The 8,390-nt window shown below is 38.4% G+C and overlaps 2 pseudogenes across 2 annotated transcripts; one reads left to right on the forward strand and one right to left on the reverse strand.

The window, feature by feature from the left end:
* On the forward strand, window positions 1-560 carry LOC308550976 (DNA damage-inducible transcript 4 protein pseudogene; annotated as a pseudogene). Its single transcript has one exon. The product of its transcript is annotated as a DNA damage-inducible transcript 4 protein pseudogene (transcript).
* A 3,044-nt stretch (window positions 561-3,604) lies between these two features.
* On the reverse strand, window positions 3,605-4,526 carry LOC308551146 (heterogeneous nuclear ribonucleoprotein A1-like; annotated as a pseudogene). Its single transcript has 2 exons — window positions 3,897-4,526; window positions 3,605-3,755 (listed from the first exon to the last, which is right to left on the reverse strand). The product of its transcript is annotated as a heterogeneous nuclear ribonucleoprotein A1-like (transcript).
* Between the last annotated feature and the right edge of the window lie 3,864 nt (window positions 4,527-8,390).

Consider the following 8,390-nt stretch of genomic DNA (forward strand, 5'->3'; position numbering starts at 1 on the left):
ATGCCTGGCCTTTGGGATTGCTTCTTGTCGTCCTCCTCCTCTGTGTTTATCCTTGTCCTGAACTCCCACCCCAAATCAGACACTGCGCTCAGCCTAGGGTTGGCGGCCAGAAAAGAGGTGCTCTGCTGCTGCGTGTGCCTGGAGAGCTCAGAATGCGAGTCTCTGGACAGCAGCAACAGTGGCTTTGGGCTGGAGGAAGATGCAACATACCTGGATGGGGTGCCCCTGCCCGACTTTGAGCTCCTTAGAGTCCCTGAGGACGAGCACCTATGTGCCAGTCTGATGCAGCTGCTGCAGGAGTGCCTGGCCCAGGCACGACTGGGCTCATGGGGCCCCAGCACCTGCTGTTGCCTGGCCAGCTGGTGAGCCAGGTGGGCAAAGTACTATTGTGCCTGGCCTACAGTGAGCCGTGCAGCCTGCGGGGGGCGCTGCTGGCCATTTATGTAGAACAGGGCAAGAGGTGCCACAGCATGGGCCAGCTGTCCCTCTACTGCATCCTGGTGCCCACCTTCCAGCTGACCCTCGTGCTGCACCATGTGCCTTATTTTTTTTGTTACTGACAGTTAAGACAACAGTGGTGTGACAGTCAGGAGAGCAGCTGGGCTGCACTGGCTGCACTGGCCTCTGCACGGTAGCCCACCCTGGTGGGAGGGGTAGGTCATTGAGGTGTTTTGTGTATCTCATGATCCAAAGGGGCCCAATGTGTTTGTTCTTTGTTTTTGCATCTTTTTTTGATCAGAGCCTCACTATTGACCTGTTCTAGGCAGTGATGTTATAGATGCATGAATTTTAAGAGTAGAAAGGGGTGGGTGTAGGGATCACTTGGGGGATCTTTGACATAAAGAAAACACACAACTACAAACTGCATTTGACCCATTGCCCCACTGTGTACCAGGTACCTGTGCATCAGCTTTCCCTAAGCAGTTATTCTTATAAGTAGTGTCTCAGATATGTTTTACATTCTCTCTGAGCATTCTAAAATTTGGATATATGAAAGATGTATCTGATAAGGGGTTAATCTCCAAAGTTTACAAAGAACTTATACTACTCAGCAAGAGGAAGACAACACAATTAAGAAATGGGCAAAGGACCTGAATAGACACTTCTCCAAAGAGGACATACAGATGGCCAAGAGACACATGAGAAAATGCTCAACATCGCTAATCATCAGAGATGCAAATTAAAACCACAATGAGATATCACCTCACACCTGTCAGAATGGCCACCACCAACAAATCAACAAACGACATGTGCTGGAGAGGATGTGGAGAAAGGGGAACCCTGGTAAACTGCTGGTGGGAATGCAGACTGGTGCAACCACTATGGAAAACAATTTCGAGGTTCCTCAAAAAATTAAAAATGGAGCTGCCTTTTGACCCAATGATCCCACTTCTAGGAATATATCCTAAGAATCCTGAAACACTAATCAGAAAGAATATATGCACCCCTATGTTCATAGCAGTGCAATTTATGGTAGCTAAGATCTGGAAACAGCTCAAGTGCCCATCAGTAGATGAGTGGATAAAAAAGCTGTGGGACATTTACACCATGGAATACTACGCAGCTGTAAAGAAAAAGGATCTTGTACCCTTTGGGACAGTATGGATGGACCTGGAGAAAATTATGCTAAGTGAAATAAGCCAGGCAGATAAAGACAAACATCACATGATCTCACTTATATGTGGAATCTAAAGAACTTAATAAACTGATGAACAGAATAGATTCAATGACATGGAAGTATAGATCAGACTGATGAATGTCAGAGGGATGGAGGAGGGCGGGTGGGTGGAGGGGGAGAGAGTAACCAAAGAACTTATATGCATATGTGCACAATCCAAGGACATGGACAATGGTGGGGAGAGGGACTGGGGAGGGGGATGGGATGGAGTAGAATGGGTCATTGGGGAGAAAAAGGGACATCTGTAATATTTTAAACAAAAATAAAATTAAGAAAAAAAATTGGATATATGAGATTACCTTCAAAACAAAGAATAAAGTTAGATAAGCTGATTGCATTTGGAGAGATATTCTTTATAATCCTACATGTCTTGGACTTCAAAATTGTAAGAAAATTTAGATGCATTTTACAACTATGACCTCTTTATCCTCCTTGTCTAAGCTCTCCAGCCCCCGCGTATGTTTGGGGATCTGATTTTTTTTATTCCCCTGGGATCTGATATGGACTGTCTTACAAGGATCCTTTAATTGATGTAGAAGGAAAGTCTTTTCACTTTCTTGATATGCCTTTTGAAACACTAAAGTTTTATTTTTAAAATTATTTTATTTTATTATTCTTATTTTTAATCTTCACCCGAGGATATTTTTTCCTGCATGGGCCGGCTGTGGATTGATCCTGCAGCCGAGGTGCATGCCCTTGGCTGGAATTGAACCTAGAACCCTTTAGTCTGAGGGCTGACGTTCTAACCACTGAGCCAAACTGGCCAGGGCTGAAGAACTAGTTTTAAATTTTGGTTAAGTCCAATGTATCTATTTTTTATGTAGTTATTTGTGTTTCTGTGTCATACCTAAGAATCCATTACCCAATCCAAGGTAATGAAGATTTACACTTATGTTACATTTAGGTCTTTAATCTATTTTGAGTTAATTTTTGTATATAATGTAAGGGAAGGGTCTAACTTTATCTTCTGCATGTGGCTGACTATATAGTGTTCCCAGTGACATTTGTTGAAAAGACAAGTTTTCCCTATTGAAAGTATTTGGCACCCTTTTCAAAAATCAGTTGACCACACATACCACACAAACCACAATGGGTTTATTTCTGGACTCTCAATTATATTCTGTTGATCTTTATGTCTCTCCTTATTCTAGAACAACACTGTCTTTTTTTCCCCCAAGAGGGTATTACATTGTCTATTGAATACACATGATAATGACTGATATACAAGCTTCATTCCCATCTATAATTTTATGTTACCATAATCCATTTTAGATATATTGCATAGGATGTGCCAACAATCATTAGTAACCAAATAAACTCCACAACTCTGCTTGGGTGACCCTTTTAATGGTGAACTCCAGGTCACGATACAGTAACGGTCAATTCAACTACACCAAGGTTTCTGAAGACAATGGCTTCTATGCCCAAGCAGGTTGTAAACAAATTTCAAATGGAACCTGATATCACCCTGAAGAAATTCTAACTTCACACTGTGGGAGTAATTTACCGAGATGGCTTCAGAGCAGACTAACTGTACACAGCACATTTTTAAAAGACACATATATTCAGAGTCATGATTAGACTATTCTATTTAGCAATCAACAACATGCGTGCAATATATATATATATTAAAACCCTTTGTTGGAATGCTTTACACTTTTCACAGAATAGAAATTAAAATAACCTGTTATAAAAATAGTCATAAATACAGTCCTTAAATGTTTTGTCCATAAACATGAATATTATTTAAAATATGTCTTCTTGGTAGCAGCTAGGCCCTGCCACCACTTGTGCTTGGCTGAGTTCATAAATCTGGTGTAACTCGTAGCTTCCTTGTCATTTTTTTGGCTCTTCTCTCCTGCTAAGCTTTGTTTCCTGGCAGTAAGGAGAACCTTCTGCCACTGCCATAGCTACCGCTGCTTGGTCTTATGGTTTGGCAAAGTATTGGCCTCTACCATCATAGGGGCCAGAGCTTCTGTCTCCAAAGTTTCCTGTTTTCATGGGTCCAAAATTTGAAGATTGATTGTTGTATTTGCCAAAATAATTGTAGTTTCTGCTACCTCCAAAATTGCTTCCACTATCACCACCAAAGCTGTTATAGCTGTGTCATAGCTACCACTCCCACAATAGCCACTGCCATGGTTCCCATAACCTTGCCCACCACTTCCATAGCCTCTGCTTCCTCTAGAGTAGCCAGAATGGGCTCCTCCATAACCACCATCATTACCAAATCCATTATAGCCATCCCCACTGCCACCATATCCACCACCACCACAGCTGCCACCAAAGCCACCTCAACCACTGAAGTTTCCTCCATGAGCAAAGTTGACATTCCCACCAAAACCGCCTCCATGACTACCTGTGAAGTTTCCAGAACTTCTTCAGCCTCTTTGGCTGGATGAAGCAGTAGGCATCTCTTTCTTAGATAGGGTGTTCCTTACTTCACAGTTGTGGCCATTCACAATATGGTATTTCTGAATGACAATCTTGTCTACAAAGTCATGGTCATCAAAGGTTTCAGAAGCAAAGCCTCTCTTTTTGCCATTGTCTTGGTTAGTCAGGATTTCAATCACTTCAATTTTCTGATACTGTTCAAAATAAACTCTTAGGTGATGTTCCTCAGTGTCTTCTTCAATACCACTGACAAAAGTCTTTTTCACAGTTAAATGTGCACCCGGTCTTTGAGAATCTTGTCTTGAGACAGCCCTCTCTGGTTCCACAACTCTTCCATCCACCTTGTGTGGCCCTGCATTCATGGCTGCATCCACATTCTCCACAGTGGCATCGTGACAGACCCAAAGTCTCTGGAGCACGTGGTGTTTGGATTTCTCATCACCACAGTCTGTGAGCTTCCCCGTTGCTCAACGTGGCTCCTCAGATTCTCATCAGTTGTTTCAAAGCTCAAACCTCCAACAAAGAGCTTCCACAGCTGTTCAGGCTCTTTGGGAGACTCTGACTTAGATATGACGACTGTGGGAGGGGAGACTTTAATGATGCTTACTTGACAGTGTCCACTGGCAGAAAGCCAGAGCAACACTGTCTTGATTACTGTAGTGTGGTAGTAAGTTTTGAAATTAGGAAATGTGATTTCCTCAAGCTTTGTCCTTGGATTTTCAAGATTGTTTTGGCTATTTTGGGTCCCTTGAATTTCCATAAGAGTTTTATGTTCAGCTTATAAATTTCTTCAAAGAAACAAGCTGGAATTTTGATGGAGATTGCATTGAATCTATAGATCAGTTTGGGAAGCATTTGACATTTTCAACAATATTATGTCTAATCCATAAAATGGGATGCCTTTCCATTTATGTAGGTCTTATTCAAATTCTTATAACAATGTTTATTGTTTCCAGAGTATAACTCTTATATTTTGATAAATTTTTAAATAATTCTTTTCTTTTTAATGCTATCATAAATGAAATTGTTAATTTCATTTTTGGATTGTTTTTTGCAAGCGTATAGAAATACCATTGATTTTTGTGTATTTATCTCATACACTGCAGCCCTGCTGAATTCATTTATTAGGTCTAATGGTTTTTAGTGGATTTTGTAGGATTTTGTATATGCAAAACTATGTCATCCACAAATAGAGATAATTTTACTTCTTTTTTCCCCCAGTCTGGAAGACTCTCATTTCTTTTTCTTGCCTAATTGCCCTCGCTAGACCCACCAGTACAATGTCAAATAAAAGTGACAAGTGTAGACATGCATGTTTTCATTCTGAACTTAGGGAAAAACAGTCTCTCACTATTTTTTTCAACTTTATTTTTATTGTTGACACTATTACAGATGTCCCCATTCCCCTCCCTTCCCTTTGCCCACCTCCACCCAGCCTTCATCCCCCCTTCCCTCTGGCCATCACCACACTGTTGTCTGTCTGTTTATGCACATATGTTCTTTGGCTAATTCCTTCACCTTCTTTCATCCAGTCTCCCCCTCCCCGCTCAGTCTTTCACTATTAAATATTATGTTTGTTGTGGGTTTTTCCATACATGCCCTTTACCAGGTTGAGGGAGTTCCCTTTATTTCTACTTTATTTAATGTTTTTATCATGAAGGGGTTTTGAACTTTGTCAGTTTTCTATGTCTGTTGAGATTATCATGGTATTTTTATCCTTTATTCTATTGATATGGTGTTTTACACTAATTGACTTTTGGATGTTAAACCAACCTTGCGTTCTTGGGATAAATCCTACTTGGCCATGCTTATAATCCGTTTTATATATTGCTGGATTCATGTTGCAAGTGTGGATTTTTTTGTTTGTTATTAAAGTTTTTTTGTATATTTATATAGTCATAAGAGACTCTGGTCTGTAATTTTCTAGTGATGTCTTTTGTTTTGGTATCAGGATAATAGTGACCTCATAGAATGTGTTGGGAAATGTTACCCCCTTTTCTATTTTTTTGGAAGAATTGGTTTTAACTCTTCCTCAACTGTTTGGTAGAATTCACTAGTGAAGCCATCTCTGTTTGGGCTTTTCTTTGTGGGCAGTGTTTTGATTATCATTTCAATCTTTTTATTTATTTAGATCTCTTTAGATTTTCTACTTCTTGAGTAATTTTAGTTACTTTGTATCTTTTTAGTAATTTGTCCATTTCATCAAGTTTATTTAATTTGTTGACATATAGTTGTTTATAGTATTTCCTAATAATTTTTAAAATATTTCTAATATGAGTAGTGGTGTTCCCACTTTAATTCCTGATTTTACTAATTTGCATTTTTCTTCCTCTTTTCCTCATCCATCTAGCTAAACTTTTGCGCAGTTTTATTATCTTTTCAAAGAATCAACTTTTGGTTTCTATGATTTTCTCTCCTGTTTCTGTAGTTTCTATTTATTAGGTTGCATTTTAATACTTATTATTTCCTTCATTCTGTTTACTTTGGGTTTAGTTTGCTCTTTGTTTTCCTGTGTCTTCAAGTGGAAGGTTAGGTTGCTGATTTGAGATCTTTCCTTTTTTAATATAGACATTTATTTCTATATATTTCCTTGTGAACATTGCATTAGTGGCATCATATAAGTTTTGGTATGTTGTGTTTGCATATTTTTTCTCATAGTATTTTATAATTTCCTTTGTGATTTCTTCTTTAAACCCTGGATTTTCCAGGAGTGCATTGTATAATTTCCATATATTTGTTAAATTTCCCAATTTGTTTGTTATTAATTTTTAATTTTACTACATTATTATTGGAGAACATAGTTTGCACAATTTCAGTAATTTAAAATTTACTGAGGCCTAGCATATGGTTTATCCTGGAGAATGTTCCATGTGCACTTCAGTGAAATATATATTCTTCTGTTTTTTGATGTGGTGTTCTGAAGGTGTCTGTTAGGCTGAGCTTGTATATAATGTTGTTTAAGTCTATTTCCTTGTTGATCTTCTGTCCTGTTGTTCTATCCATTATTGAAAGTGGAATTTAAAAATATATATATATATCTTTATTGATTTCAGAGAGAGGAAAGGAGAGGGAGAGAGCGATAGAAACATCAATGATGAGAGAGTCATTGATCGGCTGCCTATCCCACAACCCGGGCATGTGCCCTGACAGGGAATCGAACCCTGATCGCTTGGATCCTAGGTCGACGCTCAACTGCTGAGCCACTCCTGGCTGGGTGAAAGTGGAATATTAAAGTCTCCAACTTTATTGTTGAATTGTCTATTTCTGCCTTTAATTCTGTTAATTTTTGCTTCATGTATTTTGGGGTTCTGTTGTTTGGTGCATATATCTTATAATTGTTATATATTTCTGATGGTTTTATCATTATAAAATATTTTTCTTTATCTCCAGTAACATTTTATTTTTAGTCTATTTTGTCTTATGCTATTTTAGTCATTCCAGCTTTCTTATGGTTGCTGTTTGAATGCTATGTATTTTTCTATCCTTTTACTTTCAACCTATTTGTATCTTTGATATGAAGTGTTTCTCCTGTAGAATAGACTGATGGTTGTTAGAGGGAAGGAGGGTTGGGGAGATGGGGGTGAAAAAGGTGAAGGGATTAAGCACTACAAATTGGTAGTCACAAAATAGTCCCAGGAATGTAAAGTTCAGCATAAGGCATATAGTTAATATCATAATAACTATGTATGGTGCAAGGTGGGTACTTGAATTATCAGGGGGACTGCTTTGTAAAGTATATGATTGTCTAATCACTATGCTGTACACCTGAAACTAATTCAGAATGATATTGAATGTAAACTATAATTGAAAAATAAAATTTAAAAATTAAACAAATATATTGTTGAAAAAAATAAAGTGTTTCTCCTGTAGATAACATATAGTTGGATCTTGTGGGGTCTTTTTCTTTTAATTTTATTTTGTATTGAGTTCAGCTTAGTGGTTAGACTATCATATACTTTACAAAGTGTTCCCCTCAATATTTCCAGTACCCTACTGGCACCATACATAATTATTACAATATTATTGACTGTATTTCCTATGCTTTACTTCCCCATGATTATCTTGTAACTATCAATTTGTGCTTCTTAGTCCCTTCACCTCTTTCACCCAGTCCCCCAACCCCCACTCCCCTCTGGCAACCACCAGTTCTCTCTGTATCTATGAGTCTGTTTCAATTTTGTTTATTTATTTTGTTCTTTAGATTTCACATATAAGTGAAATCATATGGTATTTGTCTTTTTCTGACTGACTTACTTCACTGAACATAGTGCCCTCTAGGTCCATCCATGCTGTCACAAAAGGTAAGATTTCATTCTTT

This window comes from Miniopterus schreibersii (genome assembly GCF_964146895.1).
Source record: "Miniopterus schreibersii genome assembly, chromosome: X".
In the NCBI taxonomy this organism is placed as follows: Eukaryota; Metazoa; Chordata; class Mammalia; order Chiroptera; family Miniopteridae; genus Miniopterus; species Miniopterus schreibersii.